General features: G+C 37.7%; 1 non-coding gene across 1 annotated transcript; it reads right to left on the bottom strand.

Annotated features, from left to right (window-relative positions):
• Positions 1-14,180: 14,180 nt before the first annotated feature.
• LOC148576338 (small nucleolar RNA R71) lies at positions 14,181-14,288 on the bottom strand. The gene has a single exon (XR_015904498.1). It is a non-coding gene; the product is annotated as a small nucleolar RNA R71 (small nucleolar RNA).
• Between the last annotated feature and the right edge of the window lie 595 nt (positions 14,289-14,883).

Here is a 14,883-nt window from a genome sequence, read left to right as displayed (position 1 = left end):
TCTGATTTTGATTTTTCGAAGACCCCTTGATCTTTTCTAAAAACCTTTCCTTTGGCTTGTCTGAACCTTTTTGCTTTAAGGGTTTTAGGACGGCTTTTAAGTTTTTTCCTAGGTTTTTCAATCTCTTTTTTTGTTATTCCTCGTACTCAATTTTGTTTTATTGAGTTCTTATGACTTTGGTTATTTTTGCGATTCGTTTTCTTTTCTACTCGGTTCTTTATTTCGACTTATGAGTCGGAATGTTTACGAGTTTTTTACGATCAACTTTCATAACCTCTTTACACCGACTTGTACCTCGTCGTTTTATCCTGACGACCATCTAGGTCGGTTCATGGGATTTTCACGTTTTGTCGAGCTTAAGTCGGCGCGTTTCGTAGAAAGACTTAAAAAACAAAAAGGAATTTATAAGAGATATTGAAAAAGATCTTTATTTATTGGGGAGGTACCTTCTTGCTACAAAGGGTTTTTGACAGCCTATTTTCCCTTAGCCTCTACTATGATGCCTCGTTAAAAACCATTCTCCAGAAAAAACCCTTTATTTTCGGGAAAAAATCATGAAGTTGGGAAAAGAGTACATCAGGGAGTAGAGTTCGCTTTTAACTATAGTACCTTTTCATATTACAAGCATGCCACGACCTTGGTAACTCGGTGCCATTCAGATTGGTCACCTTATAATAACCTTTTCCTAAGACCTCATTGACTTTGTATAGTCCCTTCCAATTGGCAGCGAGTTTTCCTTCCCCCGATTTGTTGACCCCAATGTCATTTCTGATCAAGACCAAGTCGTTCGGGGCGAAGGTTCTTCGAATGACTTTTTGTTGTACCTTGTAGTCATCCTTTGTTTCAACGCTGCTTCTCTTATCTGGGCTTCTTCTCGGACTTCGGGGAGCAAATCAAGCTCCTCTTTGTGCCCCTTGGGCTTTGTTCATTGATTTCTATTGGTATCATGGCTTCTACGCCATAGACTAGTCGGAAGAGCGTTTCTCCCGTGGCGGATTGGGGCGTTGTCCTGTAAGCCCATAGCACTTTTGGGAGCTCCTCAGCCCAGGCTCCTTTTGCCTCTTGTAGCCTTTTCTTCAGTCTTGCCAGTATGACTTTGTTGGCTGTCTCGGCTTGTCCATTTGCTTGTGGATGTTCCACCGAGGTGAACTGGTGTTTAATCTTCATACTGGTTACAAGGCTTCTAAAGGTAGAGTCGGTGAACTGGGTTCCATTATCTGTGGTGATGGAATATGGTATCCCATATCTTGTGATGATATTCTTGTAGAGGAACCTCCGACTTCTCTGGGCTGTTATGGAGGCTAGTGGTTCTGCTTCTATCCATTTTGTGAAGTAGTCGATTCCCACGATCAGGTATTTGACTTGTCTTGGGGCCTGGGGAAAAGGGCCTAACAAGTCCATTCCCCATTTTGCAAAGGGCCATGGAGAAGTTATACTGATTAGCTCCTCGGGGGGAGCCACGTGGAAGTTTGCATGCATTTGGCATAGTTGACATTTTTTCACAAATTCCGAGGCATCTTTCTGCAAGGTTGGCCAATAGAATCCAGCTCGGATTACTTTCCTGGCTAGTGACCTTGCTCCGAGATGATTTCCGTAGATCCCACTGTGAACCTCCTCTAATACCTCCATGGTTCTCGAGGTCGGTACACACTTTAACAATGGTGTTGATATTCTTCTTCTATAGAGAATATTTTTTACCAGAGTGTAGTGTTGTGCTTTCCTCCGGATTTTCTTAGCCTCTTTTTCCTCCTTGGGGAGGATGTCGAATTTCATGTATTCGACCAAGGGGTTCATCCATCCGAGGTTTAGTCCGGTTACCTCAAGGATCACTTGCGTTTCCTCTGTCTTCACCACGGAGGGTTCCTGGAGAGTTTCCTGGATCAGGCTTCTGTTATTCCCTCCTAGCTTGGTACTTGCTAACTTGGATAGGGCGTCTACTCTGCTATTCAGATCCCGAGTTATATGTTTGACCTCGGTTTCTGCAAAGTGCCCAAGGTATTCCAGAGTTTTTTCCAAGTACCTCTTCATATTTGGGTCCTTTGCCTGATACTCTCCACTTATCTGGGAGGTCACCACTTATGAGTCGCTGTATATCGTCACCTTTGTAGCACCGACTTCTTCTGCCAGCTTCAATCCAGCAATCAGGGCCTCATACTCTGCCTGATTATTTGAAGCTGGGAATTCAAACTTGAGGGAAACCTCTATTTGGGTTCCTGTTTCATCCACCAATATTATGCCTGCACCGCTTCCTGTTTTGTTTGAGGATCCATCTACGTAGAGTTCCCATGTAGTTGGCTTTTCCTCTTGATCTCCTGCGTATTCTGCTATAAAGTCGGTGAGGCATTGGGCTTTAATTGCCGTCCGAGTTTCATACCTCAAGTCGAACTCGGAGAGCTCTATTGCCCATTGAACCATTCTCCCTGCAACATCCGTCTTTTGGAGGATTTGCTTCATGGGTTGGTTCGTGCGGACTCTTATTGTGTGAGCTTGGAAGTAAGGCCGTAGCCTTCGTGAGGCTACTACTAAGGAGTAGGCAAACTTCTCTAGTTTGTGGTACCTTAGTTCGGGGACTTGTAGAACTTTGCTGATGAAATACACTGGGTGCTGACCGACCTCATCTTTTCTTATCAGGGCTGACGCGACAGCCTTGTCTGCTACAGATAAGTATAGGACGAGGTCTTCCCCAACTATAGGTCGGGTCAAAATCGGAGGTTGACTCAAGAATCTTTTAAATTCCTGGAACGCCTCTTCGCATTCAGGAGTCCACTCGAACTGACATCCCTTTCTCAATAAGGAGAACAGCGAAAGGGATTTTAGTGCTGATCCTGCCAAGAATCTGGAGAGGGCTGCAAGTCGGCCGTTTAGCTGCTAGACCTCTCTTAAACAAGTTGGGCTTTTCATGTCTAGGATAACTCTACACTTATCGGGATTTGCTTCGATTCCCCTTTGTGTCAGCATAAACCCTAGAAATTTTCCAGCTTCCACCGCGAAGGTACACTTTGCGGGATTTAGTCTCATCTCGTGTGACCTTATGGTGTCAAATACTTGCGAGAGGTCTGACAAGAGGTCAACTTCGTCCCTGGTTTTTACTAGCATGTCATCGACGTAGACTTCCATTAAGCTTCCAAGGTGGGGAGCGAACACCTTATTCATCAGCCTCTAATATGTGGCCCCTACATTTTTCAATCCAAATGACATAACCACATAACAGAAATTAGCTCTGGGCGTGATGAATGATGTTTTCTCTTGGTCGGGCTCATACATCGGGATTTGGTTATACCCCGAGTAGGCATCCATGAACGACAAGTATTGATACCCCGAGCTAGAGTCTACAAGGGTGTCAATGCTTGGGAGTGGATAAGGGTCCTTAGGACATGCCTTATTTAGGTCGGTGTAGTCGACACACATTCTCCATTTGCCATTTTGCTTTTTGACTAGCACTACATTGGCTAGCCATGTTAGATATTTAACTTCTCTGATGAAGCCGGCTTCTAGGAGTGCCTGCACTTGCTCTTCCACTACTAGGGCTCGTTCTGGGCCGAGCTTACGCCTTCTCTGTTGCATAGGTCGGGACCCTAGGTATACCGAGAGCTTGTGGGACATGAGCTTGGGGTCTATCTCGGGCATGTCAGAGGCTTTCCAGGCAAAGAGGTCGGAATTGTCTCTTAGGAGCTTAGTCAACCCTTGCTTTAGGGTTTCCCCTAGGTTGGCTCCTATGTTGGTGTTTTTTCCTTCCTCTTTGCCGACCTGTATTTCCTCAGTTTTTCCTCCCGGCTGTGGTCGCAGTTCTTCTCGGGCCCTTGCACCGCCGAGCTCTATGGTGTGGACTTCTTTGCCTTTTCCCCTCAGGTTCAGGCTTTCGTTATAGCATTTTCTTGCCAGCTTCTGATCTCCCCTCACCGTTGCTATTTCCGCTGGGGTCGGGAATTTCATGCAAAGGTGGGGAGTTGACACCACCGCTCCGAGTCGATTAAGGGTAGTTCTGCCGATCAAGGCATTATATGCTGACCCTACATCGATGAATATGAAGTCTATACTCAGAGTTTTGGATTTTTCCCCCTTTCCAAAAGTAGTGTGTAGGGGTAGAAATCCTAGTGGTCTTATTGGTGTGTCGCCTAGTCCGTACAGGGTGTCGGGGTAGGCTCTTAATTCTTTCTCATCCAACCCTAGTTTGTCAAAGGCGGGCTTGAAAAGGATGTTCGCTGAGCTCCCTTGATCTACTAGGGTTCTGTGGAGATGGGCATTGGCTAGGATCATAGTAATTACTACTGGATCATCATGCCCAGGAATTATTCCTTGCCCGTCTTCTCTTGTGAATGAAATTGTGGGGAGGTCGGATGGTTCTCCTCCGACCTGGTAGACTCGCTTAAGATGTCTTTTGCGAGAGGATTTGGTGAGTCCCCCTCCCGCAAATCCTCCTGAGATCATATGGATATGTCTCTCCGGAGTCTGTGGTGGTGGGTCTCTTTTATCCATATCGTCTCGCTTTCTCTTTCCATGACCATCCGACCTTTCTATGAGATATCTGTCAAGCCGGCCTTCTCTAGCCAGCTTTTTTATCACATTTTTAAGGTCGTAACAGTCATTTGTCGAGTGACCATATATTTTATGGTACTCACAGTAATCGCTGCGACTCCCCCCTTTTTTATTTTTAATGGGTCTGGGAGGTGGCAGCCTTTCAGTATTGCAGATCTCTCTGTATACATCCACTATAGAAACCTTTAGAGGAGTATAAGAGTGATATTTCATTGGTTTATCGAGGCCGAGCTCTTCCTTCTTCTTGGGTTCCCTCTCCCTCTCTTTTGTTGAGGGGAGATGCCCCGGTCGCCAACTCGACTCTCTCAGTCTAGCATTTTCCTCCATGTTGATGTACTTTTCAGCTCTTTCCTGTACATCACTTAAGGAGGTGGGGTGTCTTTTAGATATGGACTGTGAGAAGGGACCTTCTCTAAGCCCATTGACTAACCCCATTATGACTGCCTCAGTGGGCAGGTCTTGGATTTCTAGACATGCTTTATTGAACCTTTCCATGTAGGCTCGTAAGGATTCTCCGACCTCCTGCTTTATTCCCAGGAGGCTTGGCGCATGCTTTACTTTGTCTTTCTGGATGGAGAACCTCATCAATAACTTTCTTGAGAGGTCTTCAAAACTGGTTACCGACCTCGGGAGGAGGCTGTCGAACCACTTCATCGCTGCTTTCGACAAGGTGGTCGGGAAAGCTTTGCAGCGCGTTGCGTCAGAAGCATCAGCCAGATACATCCGACTTTTAAAGTTGCTCAAATGATGCTTCGAATCTGTGGTTCCGTCATAGAGGTCCATATCAGGGCTTTTAAAGTTTTTTGGAACTTTTGCCCTCATTATGTCCTCACTAAAAGGATCCTCCCCTCCTGGGGGCGACTCTTCTCTATCGTCACGGGAGTTCCGACCTTTGAGGGAGGATTCTAACTTTAAGAGTTTTTTCTCTAACTCTTTTCGTCGATCCATCTCCTCTCTTAGGTGCTTTTCTATCTCCCTTTGTCGCTCCCGTTCCTGTTCTAGCTGTTCCAAGCGACTTTGGTGGACATGGACTAATCCCATAAGTTCATTTGCGTGGGACTGTCCGACCTTCTTCGATCCACGCCCTTCTGAGGAATTCACCTTCGGGGTTTTGACTCCGGAGGTACCCTCTCTGTGTTGATCGTTGGCTTCCTGGTGGAGGGTTAGGTTCGCGTCATTATTTCCGGTGTCCAGATTCTCTTGTTCGGAATCTGTCTCCACATGACCCTCCTCAGGGGATCTGTCCGCCATCACTGGTTGATCTCTCGGTTCCCCGGCAACGGCGCCAATGTTACGATGGGTAACTGGAGATTAATAGGCTAGATGGTATTGGTTGGCCCAAACGTATGAAAGAGGAGGCCTGCAAGTGGGTTGACGATCCACTGGCTCCGTCCGACTTGTTCGTGAGAGGAGAGGGGGGTGGTACCTGCAAAGACACTCCGATGCCAAAGTCAGCAAAGGGAGCAAAACAGGTCTAGAGAGTATTGGGCCTCTGAGATACCTGAGAAGTGTCAGTGTATTTATAGGGATAAACCCATAACCACCGTTGAAGTAGTTCCGCCTTTCAAGGGGAATAACCGTCCCTTTATCTTAGGGAGGTTGAGATATGGCTCATGGAAGTGGTTAGAGAGATTTTAGGGGCAGTTATCCTCTTGAGGGAGGGTTTATCTGCCAGCTAGTCCTCGTACCAACTTCTTTAGAGCAAGTCGTGAAGATAGCCGACTTCGTGGTATCTGGTTGCTGTAATGAAAGGCTCAACTCTTTTGGGTTGGGCCTTTTTACTTGGATCCTGGGTCTTAGCGTTGGGTTAGGGTATGAACAATGATCATATAAAGGGAATCAAAATTAAGATATAGAATTATTATTATGTTTCTTAATTATTATGTTTGTTGTTAAACATATAATTCTTTTTTCATATCGGTGTTATTTTGAAAATTTAAAAAATATTTTTGAAAAAATATATAATAAAACAAAGTTATTTTATTTTATTTACTCTTCAGAATATTAAAAACAATCTACAACGTACCATTTGTAGCATTAAACATATAATTTTGTTTATAATATTTGAGTATAATTTTTCCAAACATAATATTCTAAAAAATATAATTTTTTAAATTATATTATTTTAAGGAGAGCAGGAAAAATCTTGCAAGTTTGGAATCAATTAAAAGATATTAATACACAAAATAAAAAAACAATTATTAGGAATTTTATTTATATAAAAAATCAACTAGAGAATGTAATTGTGATGTATTTGAAATCAGTTACGAATATATAGACTTGAATAAGTAGGTCTGGGTGTCAAAACTGATGACATAACACATTCTGGTTTAAAATTTTGAATAAGTTTCTCCCGCATGTCCATTTGAGGAAGAGTTGATCATGAAATATATTTAGAAAATGGCAGTATGTGTTCAAGGGAAGTGACAAATATCAATCCTAAATTCAATACGCAAGTGGGATGGAACTCACGATTTTGCCATGCAGGTATGCAGTATCTTTAGTTGTTTTCTTTAGTATTTCTTTCAGTAAAGTTAGTGAATTCTTTGTTATAATTGAGATTTTTCGATGCTTTAATCAATGTTTTTTGGAGTTATTTTGGACTTTGGTATATATAGAAAACTGTCAAAGATTTTAGACAAGACCAAAGGAGAAAAAGGATAATAAAAAAATTTTTTGGGAGAACAAAAAGAAGTGGCATACAAAAAAAAGCAACCTCCCAAAAAATCAAGAATTGAAAACAAGCTTAGGAAAGTTTAAAGAAAATTTGCAACCCTGACCTATTCATACGCCAGCAAGGATAACTTGAATTATAAAGGTCTAAATGAAACAGTTCTAACGGCATTAGAAAGCCAACTTTCAAAACTTTTCAACGATATATAATAGTCTATAGTAGACATGCGTCTAAGACAGCCTCCTTCTGCGTTGAATGAAGCTCCCATCTTAAGTCCATTTCAACCATGAGTTATATGCATGGCATTTGGCATATATATGCTACAACAAAAAGTCCTTCTGACCTTTTCATACTCTAACGCGCATAACTTGAGTCAGAAAGGTCCAAATGAAGCGGTTCTAGCGGTATCAAAGATTTTTTAACGATATATAATAGTCTATATTGGACCTACGTCTAACACAGCCTCCTGCCCTTCTCCTAGATTGAAGGAAGCCACGAACAAAAATAAAGTGCACCATCTAGGGGCCAATTTTGCCCCTGCGTTATACGCAGAGAATGGTGTGTGTAATGCACCAATACATGCACTCTCCAGGAACCAATTTTTCCCATGCGTTATACCCCACCTCCCATGCGTTATACACTTATACCACACAAGAAGGCCCCTCCAATAGCAATCATGAAGCCCATGCGTTATACGCCAAAGTCTAGGTATATAACACATAGCATTGGGCCATCTTTCTGGACTTTGGTTCCTTCACTAATCCTTCAATTATTCAAGCACTTAATTGGATGATCCAAGATCAAGTTTTAAATCCATGATTTCAACTAAATAAGGCACCAAATTTTGAATTTGAATTACAAGGAAGACCATTAGCTAATTAAGAATTATCAAGACTTAATTAATTAGATTTGATTTGATTTAGTTTTTTTTAATTAGTTTGAATTCTGAATTAATTTTTAGGATTAGTATAAAAAGAAAAAGAGACACATATGTGACATTCTTCCTTCTAGTCATTTTACAATTGATAATTTGAGATTTTTCTTTGCATCATGAGCAACTAATCTCCTTTGTTTATATTAGGAGCAGGGACGAACCTAAGTTAGAGAGAGAGGGGGCACTTGCCCCCACTGGATAATAAAAAATTAATAACAATTATATATAAATGAGTATATTTAATCTTATTATTATATTATCTTTGTTTCTATATTAAATTATAAATTATTTTTTTGAGAATTATGTTAAAAAAATATTTTGTTAAATTTAATATGCAATTATATATATCACATTAAATTTAATTTAGTATCAAAACTAATAAATAAAAAATAATAAATAATGATAATGTTCTTTTTAAAATAGTCGATTAATTAATTACTAAACTGATGCTTAATTTTTTAAATATAAATAAAATTTTTATTTTTTTAAAAATTGGTTGAGATAAGAAAAATATTATTTATATAATAAATAATAACAAATTATAAAAAATTGATTTTTAGTTATCTAACATTAATTATTTTTTTAATTATAAAAATTCTCAATTTTTTAGAGGCTTGAGGGTTTAAATTTTAAGATAAATAATATAATTTAAAAAAATTGACTGATATCGATTCAAATTAATTGAAAAAAGTTAACTTTTTAATTGAATTCTAATTTATATTCTTTGTTTTAACTCTTATACATAATTATTATAAATATAAGTAAAATTATTAGTTTTTTTTATGTATATATATAATTTTAGTTTAAATAAATATTTTTTTGTGTCTTTCAAATTATAAATATATTGATGTTTAACAAAATTTATTTTAATATATTTTTGCTCCCATTATAAAAATTTTTTGGGTCCGTCACTGGTTAGGAGCTCTGTTCATCTTTTTATGATTTATTAATTTAAGTATTTTACTTTAATTGAGGTTTATGCTTTGATCTAATTCATGATTAAATTTTCGTTCTTCATCCCTAAAGATTTAGAATTGTTGGAAGATATTCCAACTCCGTTTTGGATTCTAAATATTGTTTTGGAAAAAGTAATATCAGAATTAGGTTAAAAACTTTTTCTCACTACTTTTTTATTTAACTAGGAATAGTGTTTCAAAAGTGTGCGACACGTATTGATGTTCAATTGCTCTAATTTGAATAAGTGACATAAAATTTGGATTAGACAACTCTTGAAAATCATCCTTTCTTATAAGTTTCAATTGTTTAGGAATAATCTTGAATTTTATTTAAAATTGAATTAGAATTGTGCTTCACTTCTTTTCTTAAGTAATTGACTAAGGAATTAGCGATTAATTAGGTTAAAGAGAAATTGAATTACCAAAAAATTATGATTTCATTATTTGTGATTTGTCTTAATTGATCTTTGCATGCCTCAAATAAATGAACACAAGGATTATTTTCCTAAAGAGTGAATATCTCTGAAATCTTAATATCCTCACCATCATTGTCTTCATTCACTCAGTGTTTGCTGTTTTATTGCTCTTTGTTGCACGTTTTAAATTCTCCATTCACTCCTCTGTTTATTTGATTTGTCTAATTAAAATAATTAATTAATCATTGTTGCTTAATCTTTTAATTCTTGTGGGAACGATAACTCACTCACCGTGATATTACTTAATATGATTTGGTACACTTGCCGAGTTGTAGTTTTGTAAAATTCTGCATCAAATTTTAGGCGTCGTTGTCGGGGATTAATTGAGATTAACAACTACCACATTATTTGATTCTCTAAATTAGATCTTTTTATTTTCTTTTGCTACTCACTGAAATTCGCTCCACGATGACGTTGAAAATTTCATCTTTTCTCTATGTTTTTTCTTACTTTTGCATGCAGAAAAACAAAGACAAGGAACCTCTCTTGTTTGATCCAAAAATTGAGAGAATTCTTCATCAATTAAGAAAAAAATCTAAAATTCTAGAGGAGAAAATTCAAGAGAAGTTTTGTAACAACCTAGTTTTCAAGTACGCGAGATCTTTTCTGAAGATACGGAGTCCTCCAGAAGATCATGAAGGGAACAACTCTGTTGTATCATCAAGTATCTCAATCCTCATTGTCATTATGTCATCTCTAAATCAAACCTCTTTTGACGCAAGCTCGACAACGCAGTCGCGAAGAACCTAGTTTTTGAGCCGTATCAATTAGGAGTTTTTTATTCTGGTTTCCATAATTAGTCTCAGTTTGACGAACTGGACTCGATTCATGAGAGAAGAGAAATAGTAATATAATATTATTATTATATTAATATTAGAGATACTTGAATAATATTATAATATTATTTGATCTGTTTTAGTTAAAATCAGGAGATCGGTTTAACCGGGTTCACAGTCTTCTGGTGCAGTTTAATACCAGCACTCTCTGATGACTTTAACAATGCTAATGCCTCATCATATATGTTATATTCTTATATTAAACATGTTAATAGTGTCATATATGCTAGTAGTTCAGAAAAGAATCTCTGGATGTGTTTGTACTTGTGTTCTAATATAATTTGTTTAGTAATTATACATCTGAGACATTTTTCAATCACCTCCCTAACTAACCAATTCCCATCAAGCACGAATTTCCTCAACCCCGCCCCCCAAGACCTTCCAAGGCTGTCATTTGCTTCCTTTTGGCCGAAAATGACAAGAGAGAAAAGAGAGAAACTTTCATGACACTTTAATCTTCAAAGCTTGATTTCTTCTGGACTAAAACTCAAATCAAAATTCCAATTACACCAAAATGACTCTCTCTTCTTTCTCTTCAAAATTATATGACTAATCAAGACTGGAATCAAGGTGAGTTGGCTGTTCCTTCTCCCTTTTACTTCAGTTTCAAGGAAAATATGCATGAACATGTATTTTCTTGATGTTCTTCCTTAGATCTCTTGCTTAGATTGACTTGTGAGCCAAGAATCTTTAATTTCCAGCATGTTTAAGGTGAGGAATCTTTTCCTAATATATTTATTAAGGTTCGGTCAGTTGAGATTTTATGGATTCAAATTTGTTCTTGATGTGATTTAGGAGGAAAAAGTGCTTAAAAAATACTAGAAGCATAACCGAATTTGAGACAGCAAATCAAGGTAGGATTTGGTGAAATTGATTGTGTGATTATGATATGATTTCGCTATGCTTGAAATTGATTGTTTATATGGGTGATTCTTGTTGAAATTTTGGTGAAAATTTGATGAAATTTGATGAAATTTGATGATATTCAAGCTATGAATGCATGTTCTTGTGGCTGCTGGAATTTTGAACCCTAATCCTTAAATTGGGGTTGATTTTATGTTGATATCTAGTGGAAAAGATGGGGTTTTAGTAGCTGCAAATTTGTTATGAATTATGGTAAAAATTGGTTACTGAAAAGATTGAAAAACGGGTGAAAACAGAGAAAGAATCTGAAGAATTTATGAAGAACACTTTGAGTATGATGAAGAACAATGAAGAACACATTTTTTTTATCTTAAAAAGGGCAAGAAAGTAATTATTTTGGTGTTTGGAGTGTTAATTTGTAAATATTAAAAGTTAGGGTGGTTAAATTAAAAATATTAAAAGTTACGGATAGTAAAAAGTGAATTCATATAGTTAAAGGTAAAAGTACGTTAATTTTCAAAAATTTATTAATAAAATAATAAATAATAATAAAATAATACAGAAAAGACAGTTTTTCGTAAAAGTTGTAGAAAGACAATTTTAAGCGCAGAATCTCATGATTACCTTCATAAAACACTTAGGGAATGGTAATAACATATTAGTGAGGCAAAGACAAAGGAAAGATAAAAAGTTGAAAAAAAATAAAAATTGAAGAAAAAGTCGGTAAAGTTGTAATGACAGAAATAAATGGTGATTAGTGAGCAAACTAGGAGCAACACAATTAGTATTTGAGTTGCGCCTAGGGTTAGGTATAATATGAAAAGTTAAACTATTTCAGTATAGACTTAATGAACCTATACTTAGGACAGACTAACTATTCATACCGAAATTTACATAAGCTATAAATACATATGTTAAATAGAGAAATCAGAGTAGAGTAAAGAGACAAAGAGAAAAGAGTAATCAGAGCAGAGTAAAGAGACAATGAGAAAAGAGAATAAGAATAAAGAGTTGATTCTTGTGATATGATCATCTATTGTATGTTCATCTGCTGCGTGGTGGAGGCAATCAGATAGATGGTGGTGCGACCACTGAGAAGCTTTCATGTGATACCTAGCATAATGCTATGCTGTAAGACAAAGGTTGCTTACAAAGATATCGAGATACACACAGTTAAAGTATACTCCTGTAAGACAAAGGTTGCTTACAGTGAGTGTGTTGTACTCTTGTAAGACAGAGGTTGCTTACAGTGAGTGTATTGTGCTCCTGTAAGACAAAGGTTGCTTATAATAAGTGTGTTGAGCGTATATCGGCTAATAAGTGCTGCCCTGCAAGACAAAGGTTGCTTGCAGTGGGTATTGCCAACAGGAAAGCCTTATCTAGACAGAGGTTGCTGGGTAACATCGGGAGCAGGTTAGTAACCGACAAATGAGCTCATTACTTGAACAAGGGATATACATGCATCATTCTTATGTGCACATTATTCTCTGTTGCATATTCTCTGTGTTATGCTTTATTCTTATATTTCTCTATTTGTTCTCTGCCTTTCTGTTTTCTCTACTTTTCTATTTTTTCTACTTTTTTGTTTATATGCTTTTCTTGTTTTCCTCTATCTTCTGTAAAGTATATTACTGTCTGAAAAGCATGATGGAGCCGATTAACATGACTATTTAACCCGACTCTACTAAGAACTTCCAAGTTCTTACCCCATTCTCTCCCCCTTCAGATGGAAGCATGAGTAGCCTTTCATAGTTCACTGATGATCATTTCGCAAAGAGAATTCTGCTCTAGGTAGTCTTCTGTGTCTAGGGTGAACTCTGTTATCTGTTTATATGTATATGCTGTAAGACCAGCCAATATTTACACCCCGTTTATCTATGAACTTTGGCCTAAGTCCTTCGTAGGATGTTGCTGTTTTGTTGCCACTCAATAAAGTACTAGTGAGATGCTCTTTGACGACGTATGATCGTGCAGAGGAGGAGTAGACAAACTTTTGCCTTTTGATGACTTTTCACCTGACTCGAGTTTTGATGACCTAGAACATACTTTCCCTCGCTTTTGTAGTTTAGAGGAATTAGGTGAGTATAGAGTCTAGGCTAGCCTGGGCGTCAGCTTAAGGACTTCTTGAACAGGTCAGGATCTGGGAGGTTGTAAGTATATATAAGTATATAGTTATTATCTAGCTATATCTAGGGGTGCTCTAACTAGGATCTATACTCTGATAACGGCTGGATAACTGAATGTTATTAACTGCTTGGGATGTATATAAGTGTGGTTGTTTTAACTATTGTATCTTTTATTTTTGTGAATTGATTATATGAATGATTCCATTACTAATACAAACATTTTTCAAAAAAAAAGTTTCTCGCAAAATAACTACGCTTTTAACAACGAATCAGGCTCATATAATAAATAATAGATAATAATTAAAAAACAAATTGGTAGTGCTCAGTTTCCAGTATGATCTAGACATATTGAAAATTGGGTCGTTACAAGTTTGAGTAAGAAAGCATGGCAAACAACAATGTCAATGCAAGGAGGACTCTTGGAGACTTTGTTACCCCCATAAGTAATAGTTGTGGGAGTAGCATAATGAGGCCCACTATGGAGGCAAACGACTTTGAGTTGGAGCCTCGACTCCTCACATTGGTGTAACAGAATTGCCAATTCAGTGGGAGCCCTCAAGAAGATCCCAATTTGTTCATCTCTAGCTTCTTACAAATATCTGACACAGTCAAATCTAATGGCGTCTCTGCTGAAACTTATCGCTTGATGCTATTCCCATTATTTGTAAGGAACCGAGTCAAGCAGTGGATTGAAACTCAACCAAAAGAGAGCATTGCAACATGGAATGATTTGGTCAATAAGTTCTTAACCAAATTTTTTTCACCACAGAGGTTGACAAAACTGAGACATGATATCCAAACTTTCACTTAGAAAGATGGAGAATCTCTCTATGAAGCTTGGGAAAGGTACAAAGAATTATTGAGAAAGTGTCCCCAAGATATGTTTGCTGATTGAATGGAACTCCAAATTTTGTATGATGGGCTCACTCCCGCTTCCAGAACTTTATTGAATTCCTCAGTTGGAGGATCCATGCACATGAAAACTACTGAACAAGCTTTAAAATTGATTAAGATTGTAGCTAACAATCAATATTTATACTCATATGAGAGAACAATGAAGAGAAATGTGATGCAGTTAGATACTTTGGACACTATTTTGGCACAAAATAAAATGATGTCTCAACAAATTTTCTTACTCACAAAGCAATTAGGGCACATGTAAGACTTATCAGTAGCTACACAAGTGAGTTACAACTTGTGTGGAAGAGCTCACAAGGATGAAAATTGTGGGTTGTTCAGGAACGAGCAAGTGAATTACATGGAAAATTTTCAAAAGCCACTATTTAATGATCCCTTCTCAAAAATTTATAATTCCAGATGGAAAAACCACCCCAATTTTAGTTAGGACAATCAAGAGCCAAAGAAATTCACTGCACCTCAACATATACAACCACAAATTTACCAAAGACTTTCTTCTCTGGAAATCAAATTCTCTTCTCTAGAAACCAAATTTTCCTCCTTTGAAACCACCATTGAAAAAC

This window comes from Arachis ipaensis, chromosome B1 (genome assembly GCF_059453495.1).
Source record: "Arachis ipaensis isolate K30076 ecotype BB chromosome B1, ASM5945349v1, whole genome shotgun sequence".
In the NCBI taxonomy this organism is placed as follows: Eukaryota; Viridiplantae; Streptophyta; class Magnoliopsida; order Fabales; family Fabaceae; genus Arachis; species Arachis ipaensis.
Note: the sequence above shows the minus strand (reverse complement) of the source record. Positions and strands in the feature narration are given on the sequence as shown.